The sequence below is a fragment of the Lissotriton helveticus genome, chromosome 3_2 (assembly GCF_964261635.1).
Source record: "Lissotriton helveticus chromosome 3_2, aLisHel1.1, whole genome shotgun sequence".
In the NCBI taxonomy this organism is placed as follows: domain Eukaryota; kingdom Metazoa; phylum Chordata; class Amphibia; order Caudata; family Salamandridae; genus Lissotriton; species Lissotriton helveticus.
The window spans coordinates 509,182,503-509,202,580 of record NC_136062.1 but is presented as its reverse complement, the minus strand read 5'-3'; positions in this window follow the sequence as shown (position 1 = coordinate 509,202,580).

Here is a 20,078-nt window from a genome sequence, read left to right as displayed (position 1 = left end):
GAAGTTTCGATAGGCCTCCAGCCGTCCCTGGACGCCTGGTATCGATCACCCTGCGGCCTCCCTGGGCGCTGGCTCCATCCCCCTGCTGGGTGTCTGGGCACCACCATCCCGGCCCCTCTGACCCCCAGGCGCGAGGGTCTGGACATCAAAGGACTCCAGTACTATATCTGGGCCCGCCCCGGAATAGGACGCCAGTTGTATCCTGGACTGGAGAGCCCTGCTGACGCTGTCGCGGCCGACACCAGAAGAACTCATTTTCCGGTAACCCGAAGCTACCCTGGGAGCCTGCTGGGTCTGCCGCGGCCCATCTCCGCTGAACCATCTTGAGAGCCTGCTGGCGCTGCCGCGGCCAATCTTCGCTGAACCATCTTAAGAGCCTGCTGCCGCTGCCGCGGCCTATCCTCGCTGAACTATCTTGAGAGCCTGCTGGCGCTGCCGCGGCCCATCTCCGCTGAACCATCTTGAGAGCCTGCTGGCGCTGCCGTGGCCCATCTTCGCTGAACCATCTTGGGAGCCTGCTGGCGCTGCCGCGGCCTATCCACGCTGAACCATCTTGCGAGCCTGCTGGCGCCGCCGCGGCTCGACCTCTCGGAACCCCCGGCTCGAGGATTGAGAGCTGTGCGCAAGGTATCCCTTCCTACACCCGTACTGAGACTGTCCCGCTACCCTGTCCCTTCTTTACGAGACTTTTCACATCCCTCGATCTTCCTGTACATAACGCTGAGAACAAGCAACCTTTATTCTGGATAAAGTCTAAGAACTTATCATTTTGTGTGGTGTCCGTTTGTAGTGTTGTGGTTACTCTACTGTGCGATCCTAGGAGAGGACCCTCACCCAGGAGGTCTCTCGATAACGCTCGGCTACTTCTCAACGGAGAGGTGGGACCAGGGGTGGTCAGTCAGACATCTTCTGCCTCCCCCGGGATCACCTTTCTAACATTGGTGGCAAGCGACGGGATCCGAGCCGACGCAGATCGTACAGGGAGTGATTCACCCACTACCGAGAAAAACACGCTACGACCATGACTACGGAATTCCAGAAAGAGAAAATGGAAGATTACAGTCATAAGGAACTAAGACAATTCTGCAAAGACCTGGGCATCGCTACCACTGGCCTAAGCACCAAGGAGGACTTTAAATCAGCCCTACAAGCCTGGGTGGAAGCCGGTGGCACGCCACCCCAGAATGAAGATAACCCGGGCCCGAGCGGACGCCCGTAGACCGACGCGCCCCCAGCGGGAGAAGGACCCACAAACCCAGACACGGGCCTCTCCCACGAAGACGCCCGGGAACGAGAGAGAATCAGGCTCCATGAATGGGAGCTCGTCCGACTCCGGCTAGACGGAGAACTACAGCTGACGACAAAAAAGATAGCCCTCGAACAACTACGGCTAGAAGGAGACCTGGAGGAGAAACGAAGACAAAGAGACCTCGAGGAAAAGAGACTCATGCTCGAGCATGAGCGTGGCTGTTGGACTTTGGCCCTTAGGGCAGGTTCACCCCTAAACTTTTTGCTTTAAATGGTGACCTAGCAATGTTGATTTTTGGGATTCTGCGCACTTTCACTGTGTCCCAGTGGAAAGTGCGTGCGCACTCTGAGTGCATGTGCTGAGCTAGGCCTGCCCGCCCATAGGAATGCATGGGGAATGTATGTGTCCCTGGTAGTTCCTGATGCGTGGGGTGTACAGGCTTGAGTCTGGTATGTGTGAACTCGTGAGAGTGAATGCTGCGAGATGGTGTATGCAGCATGTATGTGTCTAGTAGCGAAGCGCCATTTCTAGACATGGCTGTACGTGTGCTGTGAGGGTGCTGGCGTGTGATTGGCTGGAGCTGGCTGGCATGCCAGGCTCCAGAAAGTCTGGATGGGTCTGCCCGGTGGTGAGTGGGAGTTTAGCATGAGTGATGTGTGGGAGGAGTGTACCTGTGTCCTGGATGGGCTGGGTTTTCCCCACACAATGCTGGCTCCGCCCCCCTGTGGTGTGTCTAATGACCCAAGCCCTGCCAGTGAATAGAGAGGGTGGTTGAGGTAAATAGAGTACTCAAGAACCAGCTGCGACTGGTTCCGCCCCCACTCTGCACCCTTGAACAAAGGAATGCACTGTATAAAAATGGGGCTGTGTCCCCACAGATGTTGTTCTGCTTTTGGATCCTGCCAGAGGGGGCTGTTGCTGCTGCTGGGGCCAGGAGGACCGCCACTTGGGGTGTCTCCCTGCCTGGAGACCCAGTGTGCTGGCTCTGGCCCAGCCTTGCCCCCCTGCCTGCCTCCAGCCCCTGCTGGAGCTTGTGCTGTGCCTGCAGCACTGAGAGCGCTGCTCTCTGCCTTTCAGCGCTGGGGAGCGCTGGAATCCCTTGCCTAGCGCTTGAGAGCGCTGCATATGGCCCGGTGGCGCTTGGGAGCGCCTTTTCTTAGAGGCTAGCGCTGCTAGCGCTTTGAGAGCCAGCCGGTGCCCACCCGGCATCAGCCCGAAATTGCGGTGCCTAGCGAGTGCCTACCTCGCTTTATATTTGCTTTGGCGGCGCGGGTGCCACCCCGCTCCTTGCCGCTTTGTTTTGCCCGTGGATTTGTGAATCACGAGGGAGCCCACTCCTCGGATCACCTGGGAGCCCGCCTGCCTGCCTAAAAGTGAGCCGCCGCGCTGCCCGCGGCGACCCGGAAGTCCCGCCTCCCTACCCCCAGGGCCGCGCTGCCATTGTCAGCCCCGGAGGAAGTCAGGCGGATGGCTGCGTGACGAGGCCAGGCGGGAGACAGAGTAAGCAGCCGTCCGCGTCATAGCCCGGCCACGCTGGGATTGGCCCAGGCGGTCGAGCCCCCCTGCCGCGTCATCGGAGGAGCGGAGGGACAGGAGACGCAGGAAGCAGCCTGCAGCATCTCGGCGAGGCTCCAGAGTGAGGGGGAGCCCCGCCCGCGGCCCCTGCAGCGCCGCCCAGAGAGGGGCAGCACGAGAGGAGCCGTCCTGCAGCAGCCAGAGCCGGTGAGTGTTGCCAGAAGCGAAGGGAGGGGCGCCGGGACACGCTGTCGGTGTCCGCCCCCCCCCCCCTGCCCCCTCAGCAGCGCGACCTCGCGCCCTTGCGTTTAGAGCCAGAGAGGCTCTTAGGGGGCATTTCTGGGCAATTCGAGTCCCCAAGAGGGGGACTCCAACCCGAGCCAGAGATGCTCTTGCTGCCATTTGTCGTCCTGAGTCCCCAGAGGGGGGGACTCACCCCAGAAGCGCCCCACGTGCTCGAGGGTCCCCCGTGAGGGGCCCCCACAGCCCAGCGAGGCTGCACCTTTGTTGTTGGAGCCACGAGGCTCCAGGCGCTATTTGTTGAGGAGCCCAGAGAGGCTCCTGGGGCCCAATGGTTCTGGAAGGAAATGCCTGAGAGAGGCTCTGGTGCCCATATTCGTTTGGAGAGCCCTGAGAGGCTCTGAAGCCCCATTTCTTGTCCAGGAGCCCAGAGAGGCCCCACAGTGCCACAGTGGTGGTTCTTGAGCCAGAGAGACTCCAACGTTGCCCAAACTTTCCCTGCACCAGTTGCCCAGCACTTTGTGGGCAACTGCTACGTTTAGGCCCCCCTGACATTGGACACAGGGCGTCCTAGCCCCAGAGAGGCCAGTTGGCCTAGGGACAGTCACAGGTGGTGACTTACGTGAGTTTGGCGCAATTGTTATTGTTTTTACACCTCTGAATGTATTGTTAATGCATCATGTGTTTTCCTCCTTACACCTCTGAATGAATGTTATGCATTGCATCATGTGTTATGTGCTTCCACCCCTACAGGTAGTGTGATATGTAGGTGGTTGTTTTCTCCCTAGTACAGGTGGTGCTAGTGAGGTCCTGGTTACCAGTGATTACTGGTTGTGTGCTATTTTCTGCTAAAGTAATTTTACATTCAAAAGTGCTATTTTTGAAAGTGCTACTTCTGATTCCTGACAGTGGTCCAGGTGGCCCTGTCTTGTACAATATCCCTTGTAAATTCTGCCCGTGCCTCTGGCACATTGTAAAGTGTGTGTTTTATCTAATGTGTTTTGGTGTAATACAAAGGCTATTTTTATATAACCTTGTGTGGAGTTTCCTTTGTGGTGGGCCTTTGGTTGTTGTTGCTGGGGTGCATGCGCAAATACTTAACTTACATCGCCTCCAAGTTTAGCCTTGCTGCTCGCGCCACGTTACCTAGAGGGTGAGTAGGGGTTAGCTTGGCGTGTAACTCCCTTGCCCTGACTTGGGTGTGGTGGTCTCTGACTGACTTTGGCGAAAGCCCTGGCCAGCCGGGGATCCCATTTCCAACAGTGGCTTTAAGGAAATAGAACTCAAGGCCAAAATGAATGATGGCAACGCATCCGGGGGCAAGACCGCGGCCCCTCCTGCGGACACAAAGGTGCACATACCCAAGGATTTCGTTAAGAATACTACAAGAATGACGACATCCAACAGTGGTTCAAAGCCTACGAAGTAGCCATGATCGCCCATCGAGTACCCCTTATGGACTGGGGCGCCGGCCTGTGGGGGAAGTTTGTCAACGAGGGGAGAGACGCCCTGCTAGAGCTCCCCGATGCCGAGATGACCTTGTACGAGCACATGAAAACCGCCCTCCTCACTTGCTACGGACTCACCCCTGAAATGTACCGGCAGCGATTCTGAGACTGTAAAAAAAATCCCCGGTACCACATGGGTGGAGTACGTGAACTTTTTCAGCAGAGCCTTCGAGGGGTGGGTCAAAGGCAGCCAGGTCACCACCCACCAGCAGTTGGTCGACCTCATTATATGGGAACACCTTTCCAACAACTGCTTCATCGAACTCCGGCAACATCTCCTCGACAGCAAATTGACAGAGCCGCGCAAACTCGCTGTTGAGGCTGATAGATGGGAGAGCACTCGAGTCCCCCGGAGCCCGAGGGGAGACTACGGCTGGGGATTCACCGGAAACCACCGACCACGAGGCGGAGGAGGAGGCCAGAGCCGCGGCCGGGATCCCCCCACGGGGTTCTCCCCTACCTCCACTTTGCCATCCCTGGGCCGAAGGGGGGCCCCGCCAGCACGACCGGGGCCCCGCCCGAACGTTACTTGCCACAGATGCCAGCGACAGGGTCATTATGCGAATGACCCCCTCTGCCCGATGAACCAGCGGCCCGGCACCACCGGTCCTCCGAACCGTCAGATTGCGGCTGCCGCCCTGGGTACAGAAGGAGGCGAGGAAGAGGACAACGACACCGGGCAGGCCGAGTGGGAACCCGCCGCTATTGAGGTTCCGTGACGATTTTTCTCGTGTTTATAAGAATTGTCGTAAATACATAATTTTGGTATCAGTGAACCGCAAATGATCCATTTAGTATATCCTGGTGTTTTCGCTATGCTACGAGCAAGAGCACTCCTGTTACCAACACATTTGTGATCTACCCATGGCATCCATCTTAGAACACGGAAGCCATTTTGTATTCCTTGCCCTCACATAGTCAATGGACACGCAATGACCTCTTTTTATTAAAGGACACGTAGGCTTCGGCCGGCGATTCACCTTGCTAGTGACACGTGCACCTTAGGCCAGCAACGCTGTGGCAGCATGACTCGGCAAGAGCTGCCTCCCCAGCCTGAGGCCAGTCCTGCTATACTGGTTCTTGTGTTCGTTGGCCTGATCATGATTAGGCGGCCGAAGCTGGTAACCGTGCCCATTTACGACCCACAAACATTTCTTATCCTGTCTTTCTATCTTCCACACCTGGCTCTGCTCCTTTCCTTCTGGGCCTTTATTAGGGGGTGGTAACGAAATTTACGATGAGGCGGTCCGGGTCTTGAATGAAGAATTGACATGGGATTATGATGGACTAGTGGGAACCCCTCATTTGTAATGTTTTGACATCAGATACTGTTGACGATTCCTGTGCAACGCCAAATATTTATTGTATAAGACACGAATGTTTAGAACTGTGGTAACATGTAAAGAATTTGCCTGAAGCCCAATATTTAGTATATAAGGAACAACCCTCTTTGTACAAATCGAACAGGCTCCTAGATACTGCCCATGTGTAGTTTCTGTGACTTCTGTGTCCCTGCAGTAATAAACCTTTGGTCTTTGACGCCACCATCGAGAAGCCCGTGTTTCTGTTTATTTGTGTACCAAGACAGGTTGAACTCCGGGGTCTTCGGGTGTTGTCCCTGACACCTCTGGACGGAACCAAAAAGTCCAGAACTCCATTTGGCGCCCAACTCGGGGCGACGTCATTCGGTACCTGTCCAAAAGCCTGAAGAATTCGAGGAGCTTCGTGTGAAGATTTCAGAGGGAGGCGCCCCACTTCATCGATCCCGGCATATCGCAAAAGTGGCCCCGACGTCCTCTTCCACGAGGGTTCCCGTTCAGACGGCTGCAGTGGTCCGTTGCCTTGACCGTCGCCCTGTCTTGGACCCGAGGTGCAGTCCTCAGTACGGCGAAACGTGACGGGTTTCTCCTTGGTGACGTCTTCAGTGCCTCAGTTAAGTATTTAGTGGTTGCTAGTTGGTTATTTTGTGAGGGTTGCTCCTATTTGGATAATCCTTTTAGTTCTCAGTTCAGTTCAGTTCTGTAAGGTTATCACTGGTTATTCTAGTTACGATAATCATTCTGTTCAGTTCAGGTATCGATACAATTATCAGTTCTGGTAGGCCTAAGTTCTCGGTTCAAGTGCGCATCTTTTTGTGTTTTGTTTGTCTTGTGTTCCGGATTATAAAATGGTAAGTCGGAAAAATTGTATGTTGTCTTGTTTTAGTTGCAACAGTGATTCCCAGTTGGAGGACTCGTGTTTGGTTCCTCCGATTGGAACTCCCCTTTATGATCTATATTGCAAATTCGGTGTGGGCCCTATCTCTTATAACGAGATATGGATCCGCTATACAGAAAAAGATGGTGTCCTTAGTTGGCCACTACATGGTAGTTTTGAACCTGAAGTTCTCGATAATCTAGAAAGAAGGTTGTTTAAGAAGAAAGCCCGGCCGGCAATGTTTGATTCTTTCCGTTATTGGCGAAAAGAATCTAAACAGAGAGAAATTAAAAAGTTGAAGAAAGAACAGAAAGAGCAAGAGTTGACTTTAGAACAGTCTGCTAGGCAGCTGCAACTCAACGAGTCCGAGAAAGCGATGGAGGTGGCCGATAGAGAGCGTAATTTAGCGATAGACAAGTGCTATCCTGCTTTACCATCGAGTACGGCTAAGATAGTAGAGGACCCTGAAAAGGATCCCCTGTTGTCTTACTTGTTACGATCACCCCCACCGTATGCACAAGGTGCTACGGCTCCACCTATACCGAATGTTCAATTACCGGTTGCTGGACAACCTGGTGTCCCTGTTCTCGCTCCCCTGAATCAAGTTCCTGTACCTCCTGTGGTCAATATTAATGTTCCTTCGACAACCCCTCTTCTAGGGTTGCCGACTTCTTTACCTATGCCTGTGTCGCTCACACCTGCTACTTCACAAGCTAATTTTCCAGCTACTCCTACTGTTCCTGATCTATCTGTTCCAACTGCTACTCTATTCACTGCCTCTGCTAATATTATGACTCCGCTTTCTGTTCGTCGAAGAATCACTGATTCTGTCTCTAATATTCTATCTCCCTTCTATAAAACTCTGATTAAGACTCCTACCTCTGACTCTGTGCAGAGACGAAGTCAGCTTCCCAGTACTGAAGAAAGAGGAATACTAGATTCCACTGCTCTTAGATGGGTTTCGAAAGTTGGAAGATATAATGTACAAAATGTATTAGATACATTTATGCAATGGAACGAACCGACACAACGATATGTGTTCGATGAAATGTGTTTCCTTCTACGTGAGGAATTGGAAGAGGATGACCCTGAATCAAATCTAGGAGAATTAATTAATGTTCAGAAAGAGTTTGCTACAGGTATGATAGTTGGACAAAATATAAAAGAAGCGATGGAACTGGTTCTAAGTTATAGATCCGACTCATCCCTTCTTTCACCGAGAGAGTTAGAGAAACGTAGTACGAAACGAAATCGTCAATATCCAATGAGAGAGGTTCCACCAATTTGGCGCGAAGCTGTGCAAGCTAATGCACCGCTTGGTATTGCAGCCGCTCCGGCCCAATTCCAGAGAGTATGGATACATATTCCATGGAAGCGAGCTGAAGTATTAGCAGTAAAACAGGCTTTGCCAGATCCGCGTAAAAATCCTGCAGGGTACTACAAAGAGTTAGCTCAAACAGTTGACGCTTGTGTATTAAATTTAACTGACATAGATCTGCTGTTTGGTAATGTAGTACCGCAACCAATTTGGGCTAAAATTCGTAAAGAGAATCATCCAGTTGCCCTAGGTGGTGACTGGGCAGCTATAATTGCAGCGGATGGTCAACAAATAGGTGGTTCCAAACCAGAACCCCTAATTGCTAATTTGCCTGGTAGAATAATCGATTTAATGAAAACCTTGATGCCAGCATTGCGCGTTAACTGGGACAAATTGTCCGCGTGCAAACAAAAGAAAGACGAAAGCGTCTCCGACTTTTTCACAAGATTCGAGGAGACTTTCGTGGATCATAGTGGTCAGGATATGAGCACAGAAGGAGGCCAGAGATTATTTGTCGATAAATTTGTGCACAATCTGTTGCCAGAACTTAGTAGTAAATTAAAGAATTCTGAAAGTGCGTGGGCTGTCTCTACGACTGCGCAAATACTTGCGACTGCTCAGTACTATGAAAATAGGGATAAAGAAGAGAAGGAAAAATCAGATAAAAAGACGAAAGATTTAAAAACTAAAGTACTTTTACAACAAGCTTATCCGCCTCGCATGAATCAAACTAATATGCAGCAAGGGTCATATCAAAGAACGGATTATAATTTTCAAAGACCACAATACCAATGGAATCAATGTGCTTATTGCAAAAAGGAAGGTCATTACAAAAGTGAGTGTCCAGTTCGAACACAAAATAATGATGCGGCAGCTCAGAGAGGTCGTGGTAGTTCTATGCAAAACCCTAGAGGTCGAGGACGAGGTGCTATGCCTCCACAGACAAGTGATCGCCCCTCTAATTATTTCGACCAGCGAAATGGACAATCTGCCCAACAGAATAGGTCTCCACAGTATCATGTTGAAGGCTATTATGAAGCTAGTGAGGAAGGTCAGCAAAGTGAATACTAGGACAGCCATGGACAAAGAGAGGGAGTAGTATCAGTACCAGTAGATCAGAGTGGGCCTTATGTCGCAGTAGCAACATCAGGTTTAATCGAACCGTTTCTGTTGGATACTGGTGCAGCAAAAAGTTCTATCATACATGCGAAACTCCCTGGCGCACCTTTGTCTGGCTCAACAAACGTTTCAGTAGGTTTTTCGGGCGCCCCTGTTCACAACCCTGTTTCTGGTCCTTTGTCTATTTCTGTTGGACCCCGTCAATTGAAAGCACCCCTGATTTTGACGACAGGTTGTAACGAAAATCTGCTTGGTTTAGACTTGTTAAAACGCCTGTACGCGACATTGTACTGTTCTCCAGCGGGAGTACAGCTTACGTTGGGTAAAAGAATCATCTCCCCGATGTACTTGTCGATGGATGCGCTCCCACCAGAGCTGCGTTCACTCCCTGATACTCTTTGGGCGACTGGTCCTAATGATGTAGGTCTATTGGAAATTCCACCCTATGTAGTAACTTTGAAAGCAAATGTCAAACTTCCACGAATTCCACAATACAGAATCTCTAGTGAAGGTGAGCGTGCGCTCCTACTGATAGTACAAGACCTGATCAAGAAAGATGTTGTAGAAGAGACTAGAGGTAATGTCTGTAATAGTCCTGTACTGCCTATTTTGAAACGAACTGACCCTACAAAGCCTCCAGTATATAGGTTCGTAATTGATCTTAGAGAGGTTAATAAAATTGTGATCCCACAGTTTCCTGTGGTACCAGACATTACTGCATTGTTAACGTTGATTCCCGCTACAGCAGCATGGTTTTCAGTTGTCGACTTGAAAAATGCCTTTTTCAGCATTCCGATAGCCGAGGAAAGCAGAGATATTTTCGGTTTTTCTCTAGGAGGACGAAGTTTTAGATTTAAACGCGCTCCACAAGGTTATTGTGAAAGCCCATCCATTTACAGTCAAGCATTAAAAAGTCAGTTAGATTCCTTCGTACTTCCTCGTGGTTCTGCTTTAGTACAGTATGTCGATGATCTTCTAGTGGCTGCCGATGACAAGGAAACTTGCAAAACAGCTACGATTTCTTTATTGCATCACTTGTCAGATTTGAATCACAAGGTGTCACCTTCAAAAATGCAATACTGCTGCCAAGAAGTGACCTACCTAGGTCATCTCTTGTCAAAGGAGGGAAGGAAGTTGACCCCAGAGAGAATAAAAGCAATTACACAGATGAATGTTCCTAGCACGCAGAGAGAAGTGCGTGCCTTTTTGGGTATTACCTCCTATTGTAGGCAATGGATCCCAAATTTTTCACTTTTAGCAAAACCATTAGTAGCCTTGACTGGGAAAGGTGTTCCGAGTCCGGTACCATGGTCTGCTGAATGTCAGCAGAGTTTTTCTGAGTTACGAAATGCACTGTGTTCAGCACCTGTATTGGGTACACCCGACTACAGTAAGCCATTTACGCTCTATGTCCACGAGAGAGAAGGGTGTGCATTGAGTGTTTTGACGCAGAAATTTGGTGATAAACAACGCCCTTGTGCGTATTTTTCATCAACATTAGATCCAGTAGCTAGAGCGTTGCCTAGTTGCTTGAGAGCTACAGCCGCAGCTGCAGCTTCCATTCGACAATCTGCTGGTTTAGTCATGAACAACATGCTAGTAGTTATGGTTCCTCATGCTGTGGATACACTCATGAACCGAACCAAGACGCAACACCTTACCAGTGCTAGATTATCAGGCTATGAACTGACACTATTAGCTAGTCATATTCAGATCAAAAGATGCAATGTATTGAATCCAGCAACATTGTTGCCGACTAGCCAAGAGTCGAGTGATTCCGAACCACACGACTGTTGTTTCAGAACTGAGGAAGAAACAAAAGGACGAATCGATCTAAAAAATACTCCGTTGTCAGATCCAGATGGCACGTTGTATGTTGATGGGTCTTGCTTCAAATTGGAGAATGGTGATGTGACTGCTGCCTATGCCGTAACGACTTTGAGTACGATTGTAGAGACTGCAAGAGTGAGTCAGAATTCTGCCCAGGCTGCAGAATTGATCGCGCTAACAAGAGCGTGCGTTTTAGCTAAGGGAAAGAGAGTGAATGTGTTCACAGATAGTCAGTACGCGTTCGGCGTGGCCCATAGTTTTGGCCGCTTGTGGAAAGAGAGAGGTTTCATTACGTCCCATGGGACTAAGATTCAACATGGTCAGCTAGTTAATGACTTGTTGGAATCTCTAACCTTACCGACTGAAGTTGCGATTGTGAAATGCAGTGCTCATAAAGCAATCACGGATGATGTTGGTCGTGGGAATGCTTTTGCTGATGAGATCGCAAAACAAACAGCTAGAAATATGATGAGTAGAATGTATGTTGCAACGTCTGCAAGATGGATTTCTGAGTCTGGAATTTGTGAAGACACAGTGGAAAGCGTGAAGGAAATTCAGAAAGAGGCGACTGAGGAGGAAAAACGTGCATGGAGAGAGAGCACGGGTAAATTGGACTCGAGTGGGTGTTGGATTGATTTGTCGGAACAACAGCGTTGGATGTTGCCTGATGCGTATGTGCTTGCAGTAGTGACGATGGCGCATGGAACAGCGCACATCAGTTCAAAAGGGATTTGTAAGATGTTGGCTCCGGTCTGGAAGAATGACGGAATTAGTAAGTGTGCAGAGAGAGTGGTGAGAAATTGTATGGTATGCTTGATGCATAATCCTGGCAAGGGAATCCCCACACCCGCAGGTCACTTCGCTCCTCCTTCCTGCCCTTTTGAAGTGATCCAGCTAGACTTCATTCACATGGACCGCTGTAATAACCTGAAATACGTCCTAGTGGTAGTTTGTGCTTTTTCCAGATGGATCGAAGCATATCCACTGAAGGACAATACTGCCTTATCCACTGCCAAAATTCTTCTTAAAGAATACTTCCCCCGATACGGAATGCCACGGATTGTATGGTCAGATAACGGAAGTGAGTTCGTAGGGAAAGTTATGCAGAGTGTGTGTGCCGGCCTAGGGATTAGGCAAAAATTTCATAGTGCGAATCATCCCCAGTCCGCGGGTTTAGTCGAGGGTTACAATGGCACCCTTAAACTGAAACTCGCTAAAATACAAGCATCCACGGGTTTGTCCTGGCCAGACGCATTGCCTTTGGCTTTGCTATCAACAAGAGCAACTGTACATTCTAGAGTAGGGCGTAGTCCTTACGAAATAGTTTTCGGTCGTCCTGCAAATGTTTGGGGGGTACCTAGACCGAAAGAATTTAAGCAGCTGGAATACCCAATGTTAATTGATTACCTTTTCGACTTGACTGCTAAATTGAGTCTTATTCACCAACAGGTTTTCGACGCATTGCCAAAGCCACCGGAGAGTCCAGGCCATCAGCTGAAACCGGGTGATCAGGTGGTCATCCGAAATTTTGCAAGAACGAAAAATCTTCAGCCCAGATTTATTGGCCCTTTCCAGGTCCTGTTAGCAACGAGAACTGCTATTCGTGTGGCCGGAAGGAAACATTGGATCCACACGACACATGCTAAACGTGTGCCTCTGCCACTTCCTTACGACAACTGGGTAAAGAAAGGAATCGGTGCCTCTGAAACGGAACGAGTCCCCAGGTTCATACCTTTCAGCGATGCAGAACTGATCACGGATTCACCAAATTCTGACTCTCCTCCTGAAACTGCTCTTTTGAACCCTGAACATTTGCCATCTGCACCAAAAGAACATTTGCCATCTGCGAACGTGAACATTGCAACGCCAGCTGAAAATACATTGTTTCCAGATCAGACAGCTCCTGCAAAACTGAGATACAACTTACGTTCTCGCGATATGGACAAATAAAGCAGAAAACTGCCTATTTTTCAGATTTGCATTTTCTATACATTGCCTCCAGCCAGGAAGTTTGCTAATACTTTGTATTGTTTCTTTTTGTTTTGAAATTGCCTTGCCGTCTGGGTAGCCGTAGGGTCGTGGCTGTGTGCCTAGTTGAATCTGCAGGGGTCTGACACAAGGTCGATCTTTCTGTTAGTTCTGGGAACTCCCAGGGCTGATAGAGGCATTTTCATCTACGTACACATCATCAGTGGTCGCGAACGGTCGTAGAAGATGGAGCTTCCTGAGCTACAACGAGAAAATGTAATTTATGTTCGCAGAAATAGACTGTACAGAATACTACACAGCAAATGCTTTCTAATGCAATGTGCAGTTACATTTTTAATTGTTTTGATAACGCTGGTGGGTGGAATCGTCTTTGGCGTACATTTGATTTTTGTGCCAGTAGCTACAGTACCTCCCCTTGATCCTACTACTTCTACGGTTTCTTCTATGCATTCTTTTCACCCATTTCCTGAACACGAACAAGATCGACGCTCAGAATTTATTAACAATACATTTGTACAGCTCTTGCATCAACACCAACTGATAGTTAATACTACAAACTGCTGGGTGTGTGGCTTGATACCTCACACTATGGATAAAGGCATTCCCTATCTAGTCTTGCCTTTCAGCTACAATGGATCATTTTATGCCTTTCAGACCATTTTTCATATGCCCTTGAGACCTATCCTCCGCGTCCACCACGGTCCACTAAATACAACTCAGCCAACAAAGCTTTAGTCCAGGGAATTATTGATATGATTAAAGACGTCAATAATACTCCATCTTATCCTAGAGATGAATTACTGGTGTATCTGAGTTGGAACTCTACAGAGTATCGCCTTAGTTTGGGAGAAAGCAAGCGTAAAAGCTCCACTTCAGTTTGGGTCGTGCCTCACCGAGGTCAGGTCTGTTTGCAAGGAAATGGGAGAAATCCGAGAGCTCAGCTAGGGAAGAGTGAGTGCGTTGAGACTTACGTATTTCCGTCTAACTCCTCCCCTGCCTTTCTGACTGCTAGGGGTACCTACTTCATTTGTCAGGACAGAGCATATACATGGCTGCCTGCTGACTTTTCAGGTTCATGTTATATTGCTCGATTGTTACCCCCGACATACACTGCTTCTTCAGATTATCATAAAACCAGAGTAGCAAGAGGTGTCTTCAGCAAGGAAGATACCGCTGGTCAAGAAGCTGGAGACTTTTTCAAAGGTTTCCTTCCGTTTTGGGGGCCTATGGCTAATAGTAGAAATCTACGTCAACTAACACGGGTAGTTTAATCTACTATTACAGAAACTGCAGGTGCCCTTAGTAACTTAACAGCTGAGCTTCAGGCGGATCGTCTCATGACGTTGCAGAACCGAATGGTTCTAGACGTAATACTTGCAGATCGAGGTGGGGTATGCAGAATGATCCAATCGAGCTGCTGTGTCTTTATTCCTAATAATGCTCCAACAGTCTATGAAGCAATCTCTAAGCTACACAAGATTTCCGACTCTATACACGTAGATAAGGGAAACTGGTCCTTCATGGAGTGGTTTTGGACTCTGGTATCAGCGTGGGGATGGAAGGTTCTGATGGTTATTGGTGTCATCCTAGTACTTCTGTTCTCGTGCTGTCTTATTATCCAGTGTGGTCCCGCTCTGTGTAGTCTCTGCGCTGCAACCTGTTTCAGAAAACCACCTGCATTAGGAGAAAAGGCACGAGGCAGGATGATGACGCAACGACATGTCACTGACCTAATGAGCATAGAATTAGACTCTGACTCTGATATAGACTGAGTAATTGCCTATGTAAGGGCAAAAGGAGGGTCTGAGGTTCCGTGACGATTTTTCTCGTGTTTATAAGAATTGTCGTAAATACATAATTTTGGTATCAGTGAACCGCAAATGATCCATTTAGTATATCCTGGTGTTTTCGCTATGCTACGAGCAAGAGCACTCCTGTTACCAACACATTTGTGATCTACCCATGGCATCCATCTTAGAACACGGAAGCCATTTTGTATTCCTTGCCCTCACATAGTCAATGGACACGCAATGACCTCTTTTTATTAAAGGACACGTAGGCTTCGGCCGGCGATTCACCTTGCTAGTGACACGTGCACCTTAGGCCAGCAACGCTGTGGCAGCATGACTCGGCAAGAGCTGCCTCCCCAGCCTGAGGCCAGTCCTGCTATACTGGTTCTTGTGTTCGTTGGCCTGATCATGATTAGGCGGCCGAAGCTGGTAACCGTGCCCATTTACGACCCACAAACATTTCTTATCCTGTCTTTCTATCTTCCACACCTGGCTCTGCTCCTTTCCTTCTGGGCCTTTATTAGGGGGTGGTAACGAAATTTACGATGAGGCGGTCCGGGTCTTGAATGAAGAATTGACATGGGATTATGATGGACTAGTGGGAACCCCTCATTTGTAATGTTTTGACATCAGATACTGTTGACGATTCCTGTGCAACGCCAAATATTTATTGTATAAGACACGAATGTTTAGAACTGTGGTAACATGTAAAGAATTTGCCTGAAGCCCAATATTTAGTATATAAGGAACAACCCTCTTTGTACAAATCGAACAGGCTCCTAGATACTGCCCATGTGTAGTTTCTGTGACTTCTGTGTCCCTGCAGTAATAAACCTTTGGTCTTTGACGCCACCATCGAGAAGCCCGTGTTTCTGTTTATTTGTGTACCAAGACAGGTTGAACTCCGGGGTCTTCGGGTGTTGTCCCTGACACCTCTGGACGGAACCAAAAAGTCCAGAACTCCACTATGATCTTGGCATGCCTGGTTGAAAGAGACATGATCCCCCGAGACCCGATCCCAGGCAACACACAGAAATACCGCCAATGGGTCACCATCAATGGACGACGGGCCGAAGCCCTCCGTGACACTGGAGCCAGCATGACGGCGGTCCGCTGCCACTTGGTGACCCCAGAACAAATTCTACCAAATGTCCTGTGCCCGGTGCGGTCGGCGGACAACTCCGAGAGTTTGTGCCAGATGGCCCGCATCCCCTTCGAATGGGGAGGGGTGTCGGGTATGCTGAAGGTGACCGTCCGGGACGATGTCCCCGTGGACTGCCTCCTCGGGAACGACCTGGAAAGTTCCGCCTGGGCCCACGTCGAGCGGAGAGAGCATCTGGGGATGCTAGGCCTTCACGAGTGGGTCTGTGCGACCACTCGATCCATGACCGCCCGGGCCTCCGCCCCGATCGAGGATTCCCTGCCGGAAGAACTGGAGTGGCCCGCACCTCCACCGCCCGCCGTCCCCGGGGACGCCGATCCTGAACCCGGCCCCCAGGGGCCCAGCCATGAAGACCTCACCGAGCTCGGCCACCTTCCAGAACTAGCTCAATGGGGCCAAGAAGTTGGCCCCACCCGCGAACAATTCCGACAGGAACAGAAAACGTGCCCCTCCCTCGAGGGAATCCAACAACAAGCCGCCACTCAGGCCGCTGGAGACCCCTCGGGGTCCTACTGGGTCTATTGGGACCACGACCTTCTCTACAGCGAGCAGAAGATTGCCGAACTAGGGGCCAGCCGGGTGCTGGTCGTTCCCCTCCGATTCAGAGACTTCCTTTTGAACTTGGCACATGACGTGCCCCTCGCCGGGAACCTGGGGCAGGACAAAACTTACAGCCACCTGGTGACCCATTTCTACTGTCCGAAAATGCGCAACGATGTGAGTAACCACTGCCGATCCTGTCCGACCTGTCAAGCCAGCGGGAAGAGCGGGGGAAGAGTCAAAGCTCCACTCCAGCCTTTCCCCGTGGTCACCACCCCCTTCGAGCGAGTAGGGATCGACATAGTAGGACCCTTGGACCCCCGCACCTCTCAGGGGCACCGCTTCATCCTCGTTCTGGTGGACCATGCCACCCGCTATCCTGAAGCCATCCCACTCCGAACCATCACGGCCCCAGTAGTAGGTCGAGCCCTAATGGGGATCTTCTCCAGAGTCGGCTTCCCCCGAGAAGTCGTGAGTGATCGGGGCACAAACTTTATATCTAAATATATGCGGTCCCTGTGGCAACAGTGCGGGGTCACATATAAGTTCACCACTGCGTATCACCCCCAAGGAAATGGACTTGTAGAGCGGTTTAACCGAACACTGAAGGGGATGATCGAGGGCCTAGAAGAGCCACTACGACGCAAATGGGATGTCCTGCTGCCCTGCCTCCTGTTTGCCTATCGCGAGGTACCCCAGAAGTCCCTGGGGTTCAGCCCCTTCGAACTATTGTATGGGCACCCGGTCCGAGGCCCACTCAGCCTGGTCAAGGAAGGCTGGGAGACAGCTGTCCAAGGTGCTCCACCAGATGTCTATCAGTACCTCCTGACCCTCCGCAACCAGACTCTGAAGTTCCGGGAACTTGCCGAGGCCAACCTGGAGGCCAGTCAGGAGGAGATGAAACGCTGGTATGACCAGAACGCCTCGTCCATCGAATTCGAGCCGGGCCAGCAGGTCTGGGTCATGTCCCCGGTTGAACCTTGTGCCCTCCAGGACAAATGGACAGAGCCCTTCAAAGTGGTGGAGCGCAAGAGCCCCGTCACCTATCTGGTGGACATGGAGTCCCCCAGGAACCCCCTCCGGGTTCTACACGCTAACCGGCTCAAGCCGCACTTTGCACGCACTGAACTAAGTCTGCTGCTAGCGACCGATGACGGAGCTGAGGACGACTCCGAAAATCTACCAGATCTCCTGAGCACCACCGAGAAAGACGGCTCCGTCGAAGGGATCACGCTCTCCCCTACCCTGACCCCAGAACAGCACCAAGACTGCCGGAAGCTGATGGGGCAATTTTCAGATCTATTTTCCCTCACTCCCGGGGTCACCTGGTGGTGTGTCCACGATGTAGACACCGGAGACAGCCCGCCTGTAAGACACCGAGCTTTCCGAGTGCCCGACAGAGTTCGGGCCTGCATTCAATCTGAAGTGGCCAAGATGCTAGCTCTGGGGGTAGTCGAACCCTCCGACAGTCCCTGGGCCAGTCCTGTTGTCCTGGTCCCTAAGGCCGCCGCCCTCGGCACGCCACCGGAGCTCCGGTTCTGTGTTGACTACCGGGGGCTGAATGCAGTCACCAGGACCGACGCCAGGACCCATCCCCTGGGCGGATGAACTGATCGATCGCCTGGGGGCCGCCAAGTATCTCAGCACCTTCGACCTCACGGCCGGATATTGGCAGATCGGCCTCACCCCTGGAGCGCAAGAACGATCTGCCTTCTCGACCCCTGATGGCCACTACCACTTCAAAGTGATGCCCTTCGGCATGAAAAACGCCCCGGCCACCTTCCAGAGACTCGTGAACAGGGTGCTGGCCGGGCTGGAAGAGTTCAGTACCGCCTATCTGGACGACATTGCGGTGTACAGCCTCCACTGGGATGAGCACCTGACCCACCTCTGGGAGGTCCTGACGGCCCTCCGACGGGCCGGACTGACAATAAAACACTGACACTGAGTGAGCCCTGCTTCTTCTAAGAGATCACAGACTCACTGAAGACTCCTCTGACACTGAGTGAGCCCTGCTCCTTCCAAGAGATCACAAACTCACTGCAAACACTTCTGAACACTGAGCGAGCCCTGCTCCTTCCAAGAGATCACAAACTCACTGAAGACTCCTCTGACACTGAGTGAGCCCTGCTCCTTCCAATAGATCACAAACTCACTGAAGACTCCTCTGACACTGAGTGAGCCCTGCTCCTTCCAAGAGATCACAAACTCACAGAAGACTCCTCTGACATTGAGTGAACCCTGCTCCAACTAAGAGATCACAAACTCACTGAAGACTCCTCTGACACTGAGAGAGCACTGCTCCATGTAAGAGATCACAAACTCACTGAAGGCTCCTCTGACACTGAGTGAGCCCTGCTTCTTCTCAGAGATCACAAACTCACATAAGACTCCTCGGACACTGAGTGAGCCCTGCTCGAACCAAGAGGTCACACACTCACTGAAGAATCTCTGAAAACTGAGATAGCACTGCTCCAACTAAGAGATCACAAACTCACTGAAGACTCCTCTGACTCTGAGTGAGCCCTGCTCCTTCCAAGAGATCACAAACTCACTGATGACTCCTCTGACACTGATGAGCACTGCTTCTTGCAAGAGATCACAAACTTACTGAAGACTCCTCTGAAAGTGAGTGAACTCTGCTCCAACTAAGTTATCACAAACTCACTGAAGACTTCTCTGACACTGAGTGAGCCCTGGTCCTTCCAAGAGATTACAAACTCACTGAAGACTCCTCTCACACTGAGTGAGCCCTGCTGCAACTAAGAGATCACAAACTCACTGAAGACTCCTCTGACACCGAGTGAACCCTGCTCCAGCCAAAATATCTCAAGCTCATTGAAGACTTTTCTGAACACTGAGTGAGCCCTGCTCCAATGAAGAGATCACAAACTCACTGAAGACTCATCTGACACTGAGTGAGCCCTGCTCCTTCCAAGAGATCACAAACTCAATGAAAGCTCGTCTGACACTGAGTGAGCCCTGCTGCAACTAAGAGATCACAAACTCACTGAAGACTCCTCTGACAATGAGTGAGCTCTACTTTTTCCAAGAGATCACAAACTCACTGAAGACTCCTCTGACATTGAGTGATCCCTGCTCCAACTAAGAGATCACAAACTCACTGAAGACACCTCTGACACTGAGTGAGCTCTGCTCCTTCCTAAAGATCACAACCTCACTGAAGACTCGTCTGACACTAAGTGAACTCTGCTCCAGGCAAAATATCTCAAACTCATTGAAGACTTTTCTGAACACTGAGTGAGCCCTGCTCCAACGAAGAGATCACAAACTCACTGAAGACTCCTCTGACATTGAGTGAACTGTGGAAAAGTAAATTTTGCCATGTTCTGTGTCCCTACGTGTTCCCCATCCTATGTTGTATGTGCATGATTAATATGCATATGTATTCCCTTATGATCGATTAAAGATGCAATTACAGTTGTGTCCATCTCTAGTATGCCCGTTTCCAGTTCTCGTGAAAGCTGCGAGTATTAGGCCTATGTAAAGTTACGTTGCCACGTTTCACAGTGTGCACGTTATTTCATTGTAAAGTCCCCGTTTCTAGGCCTCAAAAGGGCCCGGACTCAGATTCAGCTCCTGTCTCCTGAACCCTCTCCGA